Here is an 18,955-nt window from a genome sequence, read left to right as displayed (position 1 = left end):
TGTATGAGTGTATTGCCTGCATGTGTGTGAGTGCACCCGTGTCATGCAATGCTGCAGAGGTCAGAAGAGGGCTTTGGATTCCCCTGGAACTGGAGTTAAGGATGGTTCGTAGCTATCATGTGGGTGCTGGGAATTGAACCCACATCCTCTGCAAGAGCAGTCAGTGCTCTTAACTGCTGAGCCATCTAAAACAAGACATTTCTTAAAACTATCCCTACCTTTTTTTTTTTTCCATTCAATGAGATGAAATTTTTATTTTATACGTATGAGTATTCTGCCTGCATGTATGTAAGTGCACTCATGCACGCAATGCCCACAGAGGTCAGAAGAGAGTGTTGGATCCCTGGAATTGGAATTAGGAAGCTGTTAGCCACCATGTGGGTGCTGGGCACCAAACCCAGGTCCTCTGCAAGAGCAGCCAGTGCTTTTAACTACTGAGATATCTCTCCAGTCCCAGTGATAAATCTTCATACTATTAAAAAGATGCTATGATACCTCAAATAACTGATTTTATTCATTAAACTAAGATAGGATTGGGGCTGTAACCCTGTGGTCAGAACAGTGGCCTAGCATGGGTAAGGAAGACCCTAGGTTCATTCCCCAGCACCAAAAACCACACCACACACACAGAGCTAGGATAGTGAAGATTTGTGTTGCATATTTTATTTTCCAGATTACAAATCTGAATACATGAAGCCATTCTTTTGGAGTCTGACAGATACTTCTAATAGCCTAGTAAAAAAGTCTTGTCTGATAAGATTTTTGTTATTATTATTTTTATTTTGTATGTATGAGTGCATTGCCTGCATGTATGTTAAGTGTACCCATGTCATGCAATTTCCAGAGGTCAGAAGAGGGTGTCAGATCCCTTGGAACTAGAGTTATGGACAGTTGCTAGCCACCATATGGGTGCTGGGAATTGAACCCAGCTCCCCTGCAAGAACAGCCAGTGCTCTTAACTGCTGAGCCAACTCTCTAGTCCCGACAGGATTTTTTAAAACGAAAAAGACATATACACGCACACTAGCTACAAGGCACTAGAAAACCCATTACATTAAAATCTGTTCTAAGCCATACATGGTGGTACACACCTGTAATCTCAAAACTTGGAAGGCTGAATGAAGGAGGACTGAAAATTTGAGATCAGCCTAGGCTACACAATCAGTGAATGAATAAATAAATAACAAAATTCTAAGAAACTGTCTCAAACACCTCAGTTTCAATCATAGGCCATTAGAGAATATGAATTAACTTGGAAAACCATAGTACAAATATTTTTTAACTAAATATTCTATCAATGTATATGTATATGGAGTATTTCTATTATTTTTTTAAAAACTCATAATAACTTGCCAAGGTTTCGGTATTAAAAGTTATTTTAAAGTTTCAAAAACTTGTAAGTTGCATCTATTTCTTGTCCCTATTACATGCATACATGACAAACTACATTTTTAAAAATCATTTAAACACAAAATAGTATACCAGTGCTACATTTCTATCATCACTAATTTCTACCCAGCCCCCCCCAAGATGACATAAATCAGCACATTTCCTTGCTTAAAACATCAGAACCCATGAAGAAGTGAACCCCTCAGCACACAGTGTTCAGACTGTTTCCAGACTCAGGGTATAAGCTACCTAGCTTTCTGCAGACTGTCGATAGGGTCTGTAATTAGGAGATACCTTATAGTTAAACCTGTGAAACAACATGTCTGCTAAGTATTTTAGTAACTCAACTTCTTTGCACTTTCTTTGCACTTTCTTTGAACTACTACTGTATAGAGATTACATGTATTTTCAGAATGCTGTGGAGTTAAACAACATCCATTCTTTCTAATACTATGGAGTTTCAAAAAGTTCCATAAATGAAAGTCAATCTGACTTTGGTTCTAAAAGTGTGTATCACCTTAAAAATAAATTAAATTTTTCATTTTTTAGGTTTCTCCTATTAAACTTCCAAGCCATATGATACCAAAACTGTATTTCTTGGCACCACACAATTAAATAAACATTGTGACACTAAACAATATTTAAAAAAAAACTTGAATCGCAGTACATACCAAAATCATAATATTGTGATTTTAAGGAAAAAGTGAGTAGAAAGTGTGACTTACCACTAAAAAAGCAAATTTTTATTTTTTAAAAATTACTCTCTACATCTTTTAGAGAAAGTATTAATGAACTAATGTCAAGCACCATGAGTTGTATAGAACCTACAATTTTAGAAATTAAAAAAAAAAAAGTACACATAAAGGAAAGGCTTGTTTTGGGTGTCTTGTTTTTTTACACCTTAGGGAAAAATACAGAAGTGCCAGTTAGTTTGATTTATGAAATTCAAATAAACCACTTTCATAGTTTAGCCAGTAATCATGAACCTAGACAAACTGTCCAAAGGAGCTTATTTTAAAAGCTTCTAAAATATAAAACAAAAACCCTGTTTTTCATGCTATTCCTCCTACCCACAGTAAGTATATTTAGAATTCTTATGACAAGAGCAAATAAATCACATTGCTTTTGCGGACTATATTTTCATTATTTTCTTTTCCTCTTTAACAGGATGCAAGATTTTAGCCTCGACCATCATCACAAAATTGAACAGAAAATAAAACCAACACGTTATCAGCGTAACAAGGAGCTCCTTTCTATCAGAATTCGGTGTCAGCACTTGCTACACCTTTTAAACCGTGAAAATCAGCATGCCTTTTCTTAAAGACCCAAGTACAACAATGCTAATCACAAAGAACTTCCTAAGTTCATTCATATGTCCCTCAAAAGTAGCCTTGAAAAAATCCTTGAGGGGGGGGAACATATTTCCAGATATGGAAACATTTAGAAAACTGCTAACAGGGCGTGCAGAGGTTTTGCAAGCATTCGTCGGGATCTGCATAAAGCCAACCTCGCGGCGGGCAACAAAATCTCCACACCCGCTCGCCCTGCAGGCTTCTAGAAACCCTCCCAGGTACACCTGTGCTCGCACTTCCTGCTTCCAAGTAGCTGGTAATTGTAGTTACCGTGCACGGACGTTTAGAAGCTAAACATTAACTTTGTGCATCTGTACAAGCCGGAGAAGCCAGCAGATTGTCAGACTGGACTCTCAGGATCCAATCCATTCTGCTCTCTTAGGGGAGAAGTTCCCATCCCGGACCCCGAGACAAGGCTCCGCGCGGTGGGCGAGGGGCAGACGCCCGCAGCCCTCCCTGCAGGCTCCGGGCGCGGCTGCTCTGTCGGGAGTCGGCCGCATCCCGCCCGGTGCACGGTGGTCGGCGGGTCCCGGACATCTCCCAGCAGCCGCTTCCCAAGACTCACCCCAGTCCGGCTCCCAGCGCGGGCGCCTGCGACACAGGTAGGAAGACACCTGCCTCCGACTGCGCCGACCCGCTCAGCCTCACCCCGCGGCCTCCGACCCGCGCGGAGACTGGGGCAGAGGCGGCCGTCAGCCGCCCAGCCCGGCCCGCGCGGAGCATGCGCGCACCGCCGGTGCCCAGGGGCCGGTCGGGCGGCGACACCTGCGATCAACAGGTCTCCGGAGCCCCGCCCTCCCGCACGCCGCCCCGCGTGGCCCCGCCCCCGTGTGGCCCCGCCCCTCGCTCTCCCGCCCCTCACGTGAATTCCCGGTTTTGGAGCGCTATTCCCGCGGGGCCAGTGGGACGCGAGATCCCGCGAGAGCAGGACGCGGGCTGTTCTCTCCGGTCGGGTGGCGCGCGGGGGCTTCTCGGGGACGGGTGGCGGGAGGAGGAGCTGCCGCGTCTGGGCGCCGTCTGCCCGGTGACTGCGGGGGACGTGCGGGCTGGCTGCGGACCGACCCCGCAGTGGCCCGGGCGGGTGTCTGCGGGGCGCCCGGGGCTCACGGAGCCCGGAGGCGTTACGCTCTGGTGGCAGTTAAATGGCTCCCCTGGCATGAATGCGTTCTCCCTGGCTGGTGGCTTCGTGACGGGTAATAAAATGAAAGCTTTAATAAGCATGCTGACTGGTTAATAGTTGCCAGAGAACTTGGCAGTCTCGTCTCGGTGACTGGAACAGGTTTCTAGTTGACAGCTAGTACGAATAAGGCTAACCTTTGTTCAAAAATGTTTCCTAGAAATACGAGTAAAAGGGGGGAAGAAAACCCACCATCATGGCCATCAAGCTCTCTCAAAAGTAGGTATGGCGTGGTGGCGCACGCCTTTGATCCCAGTGCTCCGGAGGCAGAGGCAGGGGGATGTCTAAGATCAAGGCCAGCCTGGTCTGCCGAGTTCCAGGCCAGCTGGAGCTATGGGGAGACCGTGTCAAAAAACAAACAAAAGTAGATAAATCAGGTTTCAGTAGAAGCCTCCAAAGACGCTGTGAGTAGCACAGTGGTAATAGACCTAGGTGAACTCAGTACGTGAATCAAGTTTACCTGAAGAAATGAGAAGTAAGAAATAGCACTTAAGACAGAATCACTGAGTTTACTGAGTTGTTTACCACATTCCCTCTAGTGAGTTAGGCGCTGTAGGGGAAACAACATGAAACTAAGCTGTGGATCTTGTCCTCAACATTAAAAATTCTTTTCAGAGTAGAGAGGAGGCATAACCCAAGTCCCTGAATTTCATGAGCACCATGCCATTTCCTCTTGTCGTTGCAACTTCTTCCTCTGTGGCCCCTCTGTGGCTCCATTGTTGTTTAATATTATTCCTTATGTCTCTCTTTCCCATCACAGCCCTAACCTATCAGCTATTGTATACAAAAGATGAGATTCTTGGGGGATGGAGAGATGGCTCAGTGGTTAAGAGCACTGGCTGCTCTTGCAGATGACCCAGATTCAAATCCCTGCACCCACATGGCAGCTAACAACTGTAAATCCAGTTCCAGGGAATCCAAAGCCACCTTTCTGACTTCCACAGGCATTGCACGACTTGGGTGCATGCAAGTACATGCATTCATACAGGTAAAATAGAGTAAAAATAATAAAAATGGAATATTGAAAAAAAAAAAGATTAGATTCCCAGATGGATAACTTCATGCCAAATCTTTTTAACTAAAAGTATCCATTTGGTTTTCACACAGATGCCTTAAGTATGTCCCCAGATAGGTGTGGGCATCTGTACCGCTATAACCTGATAGCATGTTTCTCCCCATTCACCTGTACCCTGGCCATTTCCATTCTATACTTCAAATTATGGCACCCCACTGCCAAGTCAGAAATTCAGGAACACTCCTCTTCTGCTTCCTTCATTCCATCTATCTTGATACAAGTTGTATGGACTCAACCTCCCTAAGTGTCTGTCACACCCACTGTTTTCAGTCTCCACTCTTAGTCCTTGAAGTGATCATTTTCTGACTCTTGTCCCACTCCAGCCTCTATTAGGTTTTCTGACCCTCCCCCCACTATGAGTTTTATTCCCTTTGGTGATCTTGGCCCAGATGGTTCACCTCATCTGCATTTCCCCATCGCCCAGCCAGCTCTCCTAAACCCCTGCTGTTCTGTCATCCTACCAAGCACTTTCCTATCTCAGTCTCACTGAACACTTCCCTCCATAGCTCTTCATAGCTTCCTGAGACAAATTTGTCCTTTATTGACCCTTTTCGGACATTTTTCTATTATAGCAGTTACTAGTTTTCTAATTATTTAAAAATGATATCTGTAAGTATTACTAACTGACAGACCAACTGCCACATTCAGCCTTGAGAAATACAATCTAAATAACGCTAACTGTGGGAAACAGGCATTCTTCTACCTGTCTTGCTAATTAAGAGATTATACAATGTATGGACATCTGCGCTGCTTAAGAATTGGACTAAATCTGACGACACACCTTTTTCATCATATAGTTTCAGATTTTCTATACGTTTTCAGTGCACCGAAGCACTGACCTTTAAAGGAGCTCTGTAGCAGATTTAGGACTGGAGAGCAGAGTCTAAAGCAAACACAGAAGACCAGCAACTTGACCGCTGCCTAGCAAGTTAGGGGTTGGGAAGGTCACCATGTGGAGTATAGACATATTGCCTTGTTGAATTATCAGTCCTTGAGAAGTATGTGTGTGGGTTAGGTTCAAACAGTATCTGACTGGGTGGACCTAAATTATGAAGAACAATCTCTGCCTCACTCAGGCAAAGGAATCAGAAGGGGTAGCCTTGGAGTGCCAGAGAAGACCCTAGGTCATTGAGTTGAGGGTCCGCCCAATTTCATAGCACCAGCACATCTCTGTTACTCTGGATTGTTTATAACTCGGGTTTTGGGCAATGTGCTAGCTACCCTGTGGCTAGATCCTACCTCCGATGTCTGGTAGGAGCAGCAGCAGTCTGTCCTGAGGATCTGGGATCTGGTAGTTTCAGGAGGTAATGGCTGTTGGTGTAGTAAACCATGACTGAGCAGGGTGGGGTTGAGTAAAATGTGGCCTAGAGAAATAACAGCTGAAAGACTGACTCAGAATTAGATACTAGACAAAAATCTTTTTTTCCCTACGAGCATTCATGAGGAGGACCGATGAGTAATTGCTTACTAACTAAGCTCTAGAGAGCCACAACTGTATTTTTTCATTTAGCTCTAGGGTATAGCTGAGTTCCTGGCATCAGTATTTAACAAAATATGTTTAGTGGATGGAATAAAAACGTTTGATTTTTGTTTCTGAGAATAAAGACATCAGTTTGGGCCAAAATTGTCAGAGCTTTTGTGGATAGTTAATTATGAACTTCAAAGATTCATAATAAGCAGGCATAAGGAAAGGTGTGCCTGTTAAGACAGCAAAGTTTTAGAAACAAAATGAGGCTAGTGGAGGGTTGATGGAATGGGAAGCCTTTGTAAGTTCGTGAATGGAATGATTAAGCGTAGAGTAAGATACCAAGCTAAGCAAGAAATCTTCAAACTATGACTCAGGGATGAGCCTCCCAGAAAAATCTAGTTACAACCATTTCTTGTTTCGCACACGTCTCAGATTTCATGGCCTTGTCCTTAGCTTCCTCCCATGTCATCAGTTTCTCCTTCTCAAGTCCACTTTCAAGGGCTTTTTGAAAAATTACATCTGGGCTGAAGAGATAGTTCAGCCATTAAAGGCTAAGGCTAAAATACTGCATTTATTTCTTTGTTTGATATGTATGGGTACACGCATGCCACAATGTGCATGGGGAGGTCAAAGACCAATTTTTGGGAGTGAATTCTCTCTCTCCTTGTACCATGTGGGTCCCAGTAATTGAACTCAGGTCACCAGGTGTGGTGGCAAGTACAACAACCTGCTGAGCTGCCACCCTTCCTCAGTCTACATTAAAGGATGATATGCCTTTAGTGCATGATCCTAAGGGCTCATTTAGTGCCATAGTTTTAGATCCATTTCTCACATAAGAAGTCAAAGTAGTCTGTTTATAGGGTATTCATGTTACTTCCCAACTTAAAGTTGTTCAGTGACTTACCATTTATGTAGAATAAAATGCAAAATTCTTGCCAGGGTCTACAGACCCCTTTATGATCCGCTTCTCATCCCTAACGGCATCTCGCACTAGTCAGTCCTTCGCTTTCTTCATTCTTTAATTCCTGTGTAGGAGAGTGCTTTTCACCTGAGGGTGATTTTTCCCTCCTGTGGGACATTTGGCAGTGGCTGGAAGCAGTTTTGGCTGTGATCGCCAGAGGTGAGGGTGCTATCCTTGGTCAAGACCGCCTCCTGTTAGGAAGAGTCATCAACTTCAGGGACCGTAAGGACAAAGATAAGAAACCCTGACCTAGAACACACTTCCTCTGCCTCTCTAGGTGGTTGATTGCTTTTCATTTTCTCTACCCAAGTTGTAACTTGACCTTCTTTAAGAGCCATCTGCACCTAGAATGCCCTGCTTATCCCTATTACAGTGTCCCCATCATTTGCCTTATATTGTGTATAGCAACCTAAGCTTATTTATTTACTGCCTTTCTCAGTGTGTAAGAATCAACTGTGAAGGTATATTATAAAAATATTTTTATGTAATTATTTATAAAACTATAAAATATATTTTGAAGTGTTTGATAAATACCCACGCACACACATATACCTGTCATCTCTGAACTGAGAGAATGTCTATTGTGGACGTGCGTTCCTTTGTCTCTTCCTGCTTTTAGCCACATAGGTGTACCCAGTAACCTCAGTGCAGACATAACCCTAGGTGGGATGTTTTAGGCTTTTCTTAATTCAACAATTAATGCGGGGGTAGTTCTGCCTCCTTTCCAGCCCTTTTCAAAGAGGAGTTTGCAAGAAAGGGGCCTTTTCCCCTGATTGCACAGCAGTGAAGATATGCTGCTGTGGCAATACACCTTAATATTTGGAGTCACTGGTGTAGAAGAAAAGCATGACAAAGAGAGCCCCTGAGGAGCTGCCACCGTCATCCCCAAGAAGTCAGGAGTTGACTATCCCACTCCACTCTCTGAAGCAGGACATTTTGTTAAATACGAGAAGGTCAAATTCAATATCCATGACATCTTACACAGACTTCCTTGGTTGAAGCATTACTGTCTCCACATCCTACTTTTTCTAAGCCTCTGCTACACCAAGAATAACATTCACTGGTAAGCTACCAAGTGAGTTAACTTGTGGCTTCCTCAGCTTTTGCTGACCAACTGCTAATTTAGCCAGTTTCATACTCTTATGTTATTTTAGTTTGAAACATTCTAATTTTCTTATCTGTAAAACTGGAATGAGAAATAATACTTATATATGATATCTTGATAAAGGCCCGAGATAAAAACAACTGTACAGCCCCACACTATATTATTATGACCATTAGTACTGCTGTTTTGATTGACAATACTGTGTCATCAATGTTGATGTGATGCTATAAGAACCCATACGTTGTCTGTCTTCCTGCACTATGCAGGCTAAGATTTCATGTGGTCCAGACTCTGATTCATTTAAGGATCATCTCCTCTGTCTCCTTCTGATTGGTGGGGGCATTTTTTCTTTTATATGACTTCTAACTGTTAAGGTACTTCTCTTAATGACTTGAAATTCACTTTCTGGTAATTTGCATCAGCTGCTTTTATTCCTGTCCTTTGCAGCGATGGAGATTCATCTTCAACATCCCTTAAGACACTACTTAATATTGAAAACACCTTTTGTGTCTCAAGATAAAAATAATCTGTTCTCTCAGTTTTGAGGCTCTAGTGAATGAATTCATTTGTTCATTTATTATACTTTGCCTCATGACAACATACTTTACATTAATTCTAGCATAAAATATAAAGGAACGATCAAATGTAAACAAAGGAAAAAGAAACAGAGCCATAGGAAATTACAGTAAAAGCAGAAGGTATGCCTTTGATGGTATCTTAAACTCCAGTTTGGCTCTGATCAAAAACCGAAAGTGAATGAGATATTTAAGTAGGAAAGGATTTTTCTCTCTATCGAAAATGCTTTTTTCCCACGTGGGTCTCCGTGTAAGAAGGCTCCAGCATCAGGAGGCGCTCATCTCTGTTTACTGGTAATGGCCTTACAACATGTCCCCAGGAAGTGTTGGTTTCACATGCCACTCACATGACTGAATTCATGATGTACTTTTGCTGTTGACTTCTGAACAAACAGCCACCCCCAAAATGAAACCAGGTTTGTGCAGCTAGCTTGGTTGCTGTTTGGAGGTAGTATTTCCTCCACGTTTCACACAACTGTTTTTAATCTGGACAGTGCAAATAAAATTGCCTTAAAATATTTTTTAGGGACTGGAGGGATGGGGTCACGAGCACTGGGTGCTCTTGCAGAGGACCTAAGTTCAGTTCCCAGAACCCACATGATAGCTAACATCCAAGACTCCGGTTTCAGGAGGTAGTATGCCCTCTTCTGGTCTCCAGGGGCATTGCATACACATGGTGCAAACACACAGAGGATAAAAATAAATAAAAAAAAATTTTAAGATTTTTTTTCAATAAAAAATTTATCAAGAATTTTGTACATGCATATAAGGTGTTTTGATAAAATCCACGCCAATTTCCCCCCACCCCAACTCCTCCCTTATCGCCACATCACTTTTTCCTGACAACTTCATGAACTCTTTTTTTTTTTTTTTTTTTTTTTTTGAAATGGGCCTTTTTGCTACTCTGAATTCCTCCCCTCTGGAAAGATAACCCTGAAATCTTTGAAGGATTAGATAAAAGCTCCCAAATATTTTCAACATTTTTGGCCTTTGGAACAGAGTAGGTTGCAAAGAGGCCCAAGGACATTGTGAGTTTTAGCCAAGAAACTGGCTACTGTTCTTTGGGGCGTTTTTACCCTAACTGCCTGGCCAATTCCTACCTCCTATTCCTATCACACCGTCCTCTGAAAAGGTTACCCAAATTGCCAGTAGGGAATCGGGACATGCTCTGGCTTCTTCCATGCTGAACAGGGATGCAGGGTGAGGCAGATGGGGATCCCCTTCAGTGGGTCTATCTAAAAGACTACCAAATTGCATAACTCTTATCTCTATGGGTAAAAGAAAGTCCTTGAGTGGTGAATAGGAGATGTGAAGGAGAAGTAAAGGCAAGAGTAGTCAACATTATAAGTTCTAGACAGGGACCCAGAAAAAAGTCAGAACTGGGCAAATTTCAAATGTTCATATCAGAGTCCATTTGAATTTCTTGATGAGAGCTTCCAAAAGCATCCCTCTGTTGGGTTCCTTCTCATTTTTCTTTTGTCTTCCATGGCTGGACTCGAGAGTGATGGCCTCAGGATTTGTTTTCAGGCACTTTGACAGCTGTTGGAGTGGCTAGAATCGGTGTCAGTTCCCTTTCAAAGGCTTCTAGATAAGGGGAGAAAACAAATTTATCCATCATTTTAGAACAATAGCAGGTTGTCTCCCTTAGCTGCAGGTGGGCACTACATTACTGCAGACCAAGATTTGAAGTCTTGCATCTGAACAGCACTTTGTGCTTAGAAACAAAATCATCAATAAGAAATAATTGTCTAAATAACATTTTATATGGACTTAAGCCTAATGTCTGGGAAGTGTAATCCCTTTAACTCTTAAAGAAATATACTTATTTGAGTTTTCTTTTGTGTTTTGTTTTCTTGTGACAGGAATACATGTAGCCTAGACTGGCTTCCACACTATGTAGCTGAGGATGGGCTTGAACTCCTTATCCTCCTGTGTCCACCCCCTAAACACTGGGGCTGCAGGTATGCATCCCCACACCCAGCTTCTTCCTAGATTTTGTCAAAATTGGTGGTCTCTTCTTTCGTTCACTGTGTTGTGGAGGAAAATGTGAAGAAGGCTGAACTCCTGACATACTGTTCCATGTGTTGCCTAAATTAACTCCCAACGGCAACTTTAAAATGAGGTAGAAAGCATAGCTTTGTTTGCAGACAGACCTAAATTCAAACCCTGACTTTACCACTACTTGTCTGATTTTAAGCCATTACTAACGTCTCTAAGATTCACATTCCTACTCTGTGTAGAAGGGCATCCCAGTTAACCTGTAACCTGGATTGCTGTTTACAGGATTAGTAGGCCGCCAGGCACTTGTGGGCAGTTATCTGCATGGTTTTGTAAAAAGCTTTAGACAATGTTTTATAATTTGAGAGGAAGAAACAGATAATGGAATGCTTGTGCCCAGAAGCACCTAATATGATAAAAAGAGTGTTGGGTGTTTACTGTTCTCAAATGTAGCTGTGTTACTGTGGGTAGGTCAGGCTACCTCTGTTGACCTCTCTTGATTCACAAATTAAAGGGTTGAACTGCGTGGTTGTAAATACTAGCAATTTTAAAGTACAGAGTCCTCCTTATTACAGCTGTTGTTTATTCCATAAATAAGTGTCAGGGAAAAAATGCTTTTTGCAGATGATTAAGCTTTTTCAATGACCCTAAAGTTTAGCTATTATTCATGTTTAGGTATTATTCATGTACCCAGCAGTGTTTAGCACATAGGAGCTACTCAGTAAACATATGATGACTATTTTGAACAAATGAAAGGAAGTCTCACTTAAGTATGATGACTGTTTATAGCCATGATAATACAGTAAAGGAAGTTGAAAGAAGTGGACAGTACGCACTGTGCTGAGAGATCTAGAAGTGAAGTCTGAGTGTATGGGAAGTAAATGCAGGACTTCAGAGATGAACTTGTTAACATCACTCACTGTGAGGATGAGAAAGCGTAAGCCTAGGGAATAAAATATTACCCAAGCTCATGCTAGACACTGAGTAAACCAGGACTGAACACTTGGAACTTACCTGAATGATCCATGTTCCCTGAAATATTCTGATCTCATAAGATGTAGTTCACTAAGCCGGGTGTGGCGGCACAGGTCTTTAATCCCAGCTCTTGGGAGGCAGAGGCGGGTAGATCTCAGTGAGATCTAGGCCAGCCTGGTCTACATAGTGAGTTCCAGGCCAGCTGCGGCTATAGGAAGACCCTGTCTCAAAAAGACTAAAAACAAACAAAAATGTAGTTCCTGTCCTCTTCCTTCCTCCCTCCCTCCCTCCCTCATTCCCTGCCTTTCTCTCTCCCTCTCTCCCTTCCTGGAACTTGTTATGTAGACCAGGGTGACCTTAATATCACATAGATCTGCCTGCCTCAGCCTCTTGAGTCCTGGGATTAAAGACATGTACCACCCTGTCAGGCTCTCTTTTGTTTCTTAAAGTGAAGCAAAATGTCTGTATCCAATTGATGGTGATAAACATACTTGGCACCTTTGCAATCCTCTGAAAGACAAGAACATAAGACAGGGGTCAAGTACCTTTCAAAGGTAAATATTTTCTATTTCTGAATCATGATATCCATGGTAGTATTCTGATTATTAAAAACAAATGTGATGTCCAGAAACATGACAAACATTTTGTACATCTTGGCAACCTATAAAACCATATCACAGCCTCTATGCCCGACACCAGACAACATACAAGCACATAGACACACAACATACATAGATACATGCATACACACCTCTCCCTGCCTCCCACATACCTTGGACTGACTTGTTTTTCAAGTAGTTCCCTAAGAAATACAATAACAAAGCAACACTGTGTCTTGCCCAGAACATATTGGCTTGAATACCAAACACAAAGGAAGTTGCCCTGGAGAGCACAATTCTTTGTAACGATGACAAAAATATCCAGGACACCAGTGTTTTCAAGTTGAACTTCCTCATTGAAATTCACTTCACAGCCAAAAGAAAAAGGAAAATACTTAATTTTTAGTAAAATAATAAGATTGTTGGAAAATATTCTGTAGATTGTTGGAAAATATTCTGAATTATAAATCTCTCTAATGACAGAAATTTCTTGGAGTACCAAAGTTATCTCTGATTTTTGACTGCTCATGCTTGTCATGCCTTCCTCTTCTTGCTTGTGAAACAAGCCCTAAAGCTAACCCTGACCTGTGCTGAGGCAGCTCTAACTCTTGACAGGAAGCATCTCTGGTACATACATTAAAGTCTTTTTTGAATATTTCAAAAATCAAAGTTTTCTGTTTAAATGTCTTTCTATAGATTTTGTTCTGCTAATATTTCCTATTACTGTTTTTAGCAGTGCTGGATCAAATTCCTTTGTTTTTTAATAATTCTCTTTGTCAAATTATTTAGAATAATTTTAATGTTTGTGATGGTTAGTTTTTGTCAACTTGATACAAACTCAAGTCACTTGGAAAGAGGGACCCTCAATTGAGGAATTTCCTCTATTGGATTGGCCTGTGGCCATGTCTCTGAGCCATTTTCTTATTTGCTAATTGATATAGGAAGGCCCAGTCCACTGTGAGTGGTACCATCCCTGGGCAGGTGGGCCTGGTACACCTGTGTAAGAAGGGTAGCTGAGCAAGACAGGGAAGCAAGCCACTCAGCAGTGTTCCCCCATGGTCTCTACCTCAGTTCCCACCTCCATGTTCCTACCCTGAGTTGCTTCCCTGACCTCTCTCAGTGATGGGTTGTGACCTGGGAATCATAAGCTGAAATAAACCCTTTGCTCCCCAAGTTGCTTTTGGTCCAAATCATAGCAACAGAAAAGTAACTAGAACAATGTGATAGAAGCCATTTAAGTTGCTAAAAATAATCTTGACATCTAAAATTCAAACACCACTTTACAGAAAAACTGCTTTCAAACATTTTAAACTCCAGCCAAGAGTATGCAGAATACTTTACATTGTGACGCGTTGCACACAAACATATTTAAAAGTGAGTCAAGAATTTTATGGAATAATACCTTGACTACAAGATTTATTCTGATATTCTATTCTATTTCATTTATAAACCTGTGATCATAGCCAACCAAATTGATTTCTAGACCTTTTTACAGGAAATAACAATGGTTTGAAAGACATGGATCAACAAATTTTTAATGATTAAAACAATGTTTATTCTATTTTTTTATAATACAGAATGGAAATTTACTCCTATCCATTTAGAAAAAAATCACTGTGGTTTGTGATTTGTCTATTTTCTATTTTTATAACAAAAATTTTGCAGTTAGCAACTTTACTGAAAAAAAAAAGGTTTATTTATCTCACAGTATTGGAAACTAAAAGTAAAATTCAGGCCATCTCTTCTGTTCATCCTCTCATGAGGCCTTGTGGGTTGATGGTACAATAATTGAGGGGCAGATGCAAGAGAGATCATATGACCAGAAGCCATGGAGTTTCTTTCATCAGTCTGCCTTCTCTGGAACTAACTGGTACCCCATGAAAACTTATTAATCCCTGTTCAAGAAAGTACTCTCAATGACCCAGTCACCTTCCAGTTGGCCATCTCTCTTAAAGGTTCTACCACCTTAACACTGACACCTTGGGAAGCAAAATCCCAGACCATAGCATTTGGGAGACACACTTAAGACACACCCAAGCCATAGCAATCAGTATCATCATGTTACTAATTTTACTGCTAAAATTGAAATTTCTAGCATTGCAAAAATGGACTTTCCTCTCTGGCCCCACATTTTACAAGCACTAAACTTTACGTTCTTCTCTATGGTTCTAAATTTGATATACACTTTATTCAATACTCATTAATATATAACTATTCACAGTATGTCAACAGAAGATGTGAATTGTACTTTTGTTGATGGCTAGATTCACTACAGACAGGAGAGCATAAGACTGTTGAAGGAATACTCCAGTAGTCAGGGTCCCAGAGTCCCAATTTTAGACCCATGATAGGAGATTGGACTGGTTTCTTAACTAATCTTGTTTCTGTTCTAGAAGTGAGGAGATCTAAAATATTGCAAGATAACATTAATTCTAGTGTTCGGTGACCTTGAGCGAATGGCTATTAAACCAGTAGTGTTTCATTATGTTATGGCTGTGTGCGGCAAAATAATAATGCAGCTGTATTAGTCACTTTTCTCGTTGCAGTGACAGAATACTGATAAAAACAACTTAGGGGGGTAGGAGTGGGTTTTTTTCCTTGTATTTTGAGGATAGGGCCCATCTTGGCTAGGAAGGCATAGTAACAGGAGCGTATGGCAGCTGGTCACACTGTAGCTACAGTCAGGAAACAGAGAGGTAAGCACTGGTACTCAGCTCACTTTTCCCTTTTCATAAAGCCTAGGACCTCAGCCCATGGAGTGGTGCTGCTCATATTTAGGATAAGTCTTCAGTGTAAAAAAATTCATCTCAGGCATGCCCAGAGGCTTGTCTCCTAGGTGATTCCATATCCTGTCAAGTTGATGATATTAACCATCAGAATAATCTTTGCTTGTTATTGTATATAAAGTATCCTTTTGTTATGCTAAAAAGAGGACACAAGTAAAAATCAGGGTATGGAATTGTACACATAGTATGTCTAATACTTTTGATAACTGTAATCGTTAACCATAATTCATGCACACACACACACACACACACACACACACACATATCTTAAAATGTGATCATTTTTCTTTATTGCCAAAGTTTAATGTGTTCTTTAATGTAGTACCGATGTCTTGTGGTTTGAAAATGGAATGTCACCCACAAGCTCATGTATTGATTGCTTGGTCTGCAGCTTGGCAGGGGGTGGGGGGCGGGGTATGTGTGATTGTCAATTTGACAGGATCTAGAATCATCACCTAGGAGATAAGCCTCTTGACTTGTGTGTGAGAGATTATCTAGCTTAGGTTAACTGAGGTGAGAAGCCCCACTGTAACTACTGGACTGAGTAAAAAGACAGTAAGCTAGGCATAGGTATTCAGTTTTCTCTGCTTCCTGACTCATTTCATGTAACTAACTGCCTAGTTAACTCCTGCTGCTGTGTCTTCCAGGCCATGATGCACAGCAAAAGCAAACCCATCTTGTCTTAAGTTGCTTTTGTTAAATATTTTGCAGGAGCAATGAGGAAAGTAGTGTGGGGTGCTATTTTGGTAGGTGGTGGAAACTTTGAGTGTAGGGTGCAGCTGGAGGATGTAGGACACTAGGAGCATGCTTCTGAAGGTTATACCTGGCCCACTGTCCCTTTCTTTCTCTGCTTCCTGTACAAATGGGGTGCATCATTGTTTGCCACACGTTCCTGAAGCTATGATATTTTGCCTCATCATAAGCCCAGAATCAAGTCAAGGACTAAGGCCTGACACCTTAGAAACTGTGAGCAAAATAAGTATTTCCTCTCTTTTGTTGTTTATGTCAATTGTTTTATTATTCTAACACACAAGAGCTTTGATAGAGACGAAAGTTGGCAGAACTAGTGATTCACAGAGTGAAGTACATTGTTTCAGATGATACCACCAATCTGTGATAGATTAGCACCTACACCTATCATTCTAAATCTGACACCTTTAATACAGCTGCTTTTATGTATTATTTATGAGTCATGATAAAGAAAATGTAGTAAATCTAATTGCATGGCAATCCACATTGAACTAATGTGTACACATAAAAGAACAAAGGGGGCTGGAGAGATGGCTCAGTGGTTAAGAGCACCAACTACTCTTGCAGAGGACCCAGGTTCGATTCCCACCACCCACATGGCAGCTACGAACCGTCCTTAACTCAAGTTCCAGGGGAATCCGAAACCCTCTTCTGACCTCCACGGCATTGCACGACAAAGGTGCACTCATGTACATGCAGGCAGTACATTCATACACATAAAATAAAAATAATAAAAAAAATTTTAAAAGAACAAAGGTACTTCAAAAGGGATCAGGAAAAAGTGTCAGAGACCATAAAATGACCTGAATAGCTTTTTAAAATTTGCTTTATGTGTGTGAGTGTGCCTGCATGGATGTATGTGTACTATGTGTGTGCACCTGGTGCCAACAGAGGCCAGAGGGAGGCCCCGGATCACCTGGAACTAAGTTACAGGTAGTATGAACCACCATGTGGGTGCTAGGAACCAAACCTCAGTCCTCTGCAAGATCAGCCATTGTGCTTAACCACTAACCCATCTCTCCAGCCCTAAAAAGTTGCTTTTTAAAAAGCTCTAGATGGTGTTTCCTTTCATCCTGCTACATTGCGGCACCCTCCCCCACTTCTTTTATGTTTATTTTGCTAGTGATACAAGTTTCTCTACTAATTATTCAGGCATCAGCTTTAAGATGTGGAATGAGGTGACTGCTAAGATGACTCAGCAGGTGGGGGCACTTGCTGTCAGTCATGAGGGGCACTTGCTGTCAGTCATGAGGTGACTGCTAAGATGGCTCAGCAGGTGGGGGCACTTGCTGTCAGTCATGAGGTGACTGCTAAGATGGTTCAGCAGGTGGGGGCACTTGCTGTCATGAGGGGCACTTGCTGTCATGAGGGGCACTTGCTGTCATGAGGTGACTGCTAAGATGGCTCAGCAGGTGGGGGCACTTGCTGTCATGAGGGGCACTTGCTGTCAAGCCTGCTGACCTGAATTCAATACTTAGGATTCACATGTTAGAAGGAAAGAACCAGTTCCCCCAAGTTGTCCTCTGACCTTCAGACAAGCACCATGGCATGTTCACACACAGACACACACACACACACACACACACACACACACACACATATATATGCATGTGATGAACAAAAAATAAACAGATAAATACAATTTCAAAAATATGGAATGGCATTAATTTTATCTTTTATTCTGACTTTTCTAGCAGTATTTCCTTGAACATCTGCCAAAGTTACTATTGAAAAGGGCTTCAAAATGTTGCAAAATATGGAATAAGCCCTCTTCATACCAGTCTTAGCACCTTGGGCCCAAGCCCTGCCCCCAAATCCTAAAATTCATATGTAACACAAAAGACCCCAGATAACTAAAGCAATCTTAAGCAATGTTGGGGGGATTACCACACTAGATCTAAAACTGTATTACAGAACTATAATCATATAAACAGCATGATATTGGACAAAAACAGACATGTAGATCAGTGGAACAAAATAGAAGACCCAAACATAAGTGCATGAAGTTTTAACACCTATATTTGACAGAAGTTCTAAGAACACACACTGGAGGAAAGACAGCATCTGCAACAAATGGTGCAGCCAAAACTAGATCTCTACCTATAGAAGAATGAAACTAGACCCATATCTATTACCCTGCACAAGAGTCAACTCCAAATGGATCAAAGACCTCAGTGTGAACTTTGAAACACCAAAACTGTTAGAATACATAGACAGTGCCCTATAAAATATATGTGCAGGGAAGGACTTTCTAAATCAGACTTCAGTTGCTCAGAAATTAGGGTCAACAATTAACAAATGGAACCTCATTAAACTGAAAAGCTTCTGTACAGTAAAGGAAACCATCAACTGAGTGAAGAGGAATCCCAAAGGGTGGGAGAAAATTTTCAGCAGCTGTGTCTCTGACAGCAGAATAATATCCAGAATATACAAAGAACAAAGAAGCAAGAAAACAAATGATCTAATTTTTAAAAATGGGCTATAGATCTGAACAGAGAACTCTCAAAAGAAGAAATACCTGCTCCTAGCCTGCACTAATATCCTCAGGCCTCTTGGGGTAAGTCTATAGCGCAGCTCTCTGTGCCAGGACTCCCTAAGCCACATTCACCCTTCCATCCCCCCCTCCCCCGCCATATACTCCTAGTTTGGGCCCTGCGCCATTCTTAGTCTTGGGGCCCCAGACACCCGGGGGACCAATACTGCTTCCTGATCCTTCTCACCCAGACCAACACAGTCCCTTTCTTG

General features: G+C 41.7%; 1 protein-coding gene and 1 long non-coding RNA gene across 5 annotated transcripts in view; one reads left to right on the top strand and one right to left on the bottom strand.

Annotated features, from left to right (window-relative positions):
- Usp53 (ubiquitin specific peptidase 53) overlaps positions 1 to 3,530 on the bottom strand; it is a 79,448-nt gene extending 75,918 nt beyond the window's left edge. For both annotated transcript variants that reach the window (XM_029569837.1, XM_029569835.1), the window contains exon 1: positions 3,307 to 3,530. The gene's annotated coding sequence lies outside the window, so the exon portion shown is untranslated. The remainder of the gene's footprint in view (positions 1 to 3,306) is intronic.
- Positions 2,891 to 18,955, top strand: part of LOC103744304 — a 63,885-nt gene continuing 47,820 nt past the window's right edge. For 2 of the 3 annotated variants that reach the window (XR_003851565.1, XR_003851566.1), the window contains exon 1: positions 2,891 to 3,343. This is a non-coding gene — a long non-coding RNA (uncharacterized LOC103744304). Of the gene's footprint in view, positions 3,344 to 3,655; positions 3,935 to 18,955 lie in introns of those variants that run through there. The other variant, XR_607700.2, reaches the window with a different exon arrangement.

Source organism: Nannospalax galili, unplaced genomic scaffold (assembly GCF_000622305.1).
Source record: "Nannospalax galili isolate Female #2095 unplaced genomic scaffold, S.galili_v1.0 scaffold142, whole genome shotgun sequence".
Taxonomy (NCBI): domain Eukaryota; kingdom Metazoa; phylum Chordata; class Mammalia; order Rodentia; family Spalacidae; genus Nannospalax; species Nannospalax galili.
The sequence above is the reverse complement of the archived record's forward strand: the minus strand, read 5'-3'. Positions and strand labels throughout refer to the sequence as shown.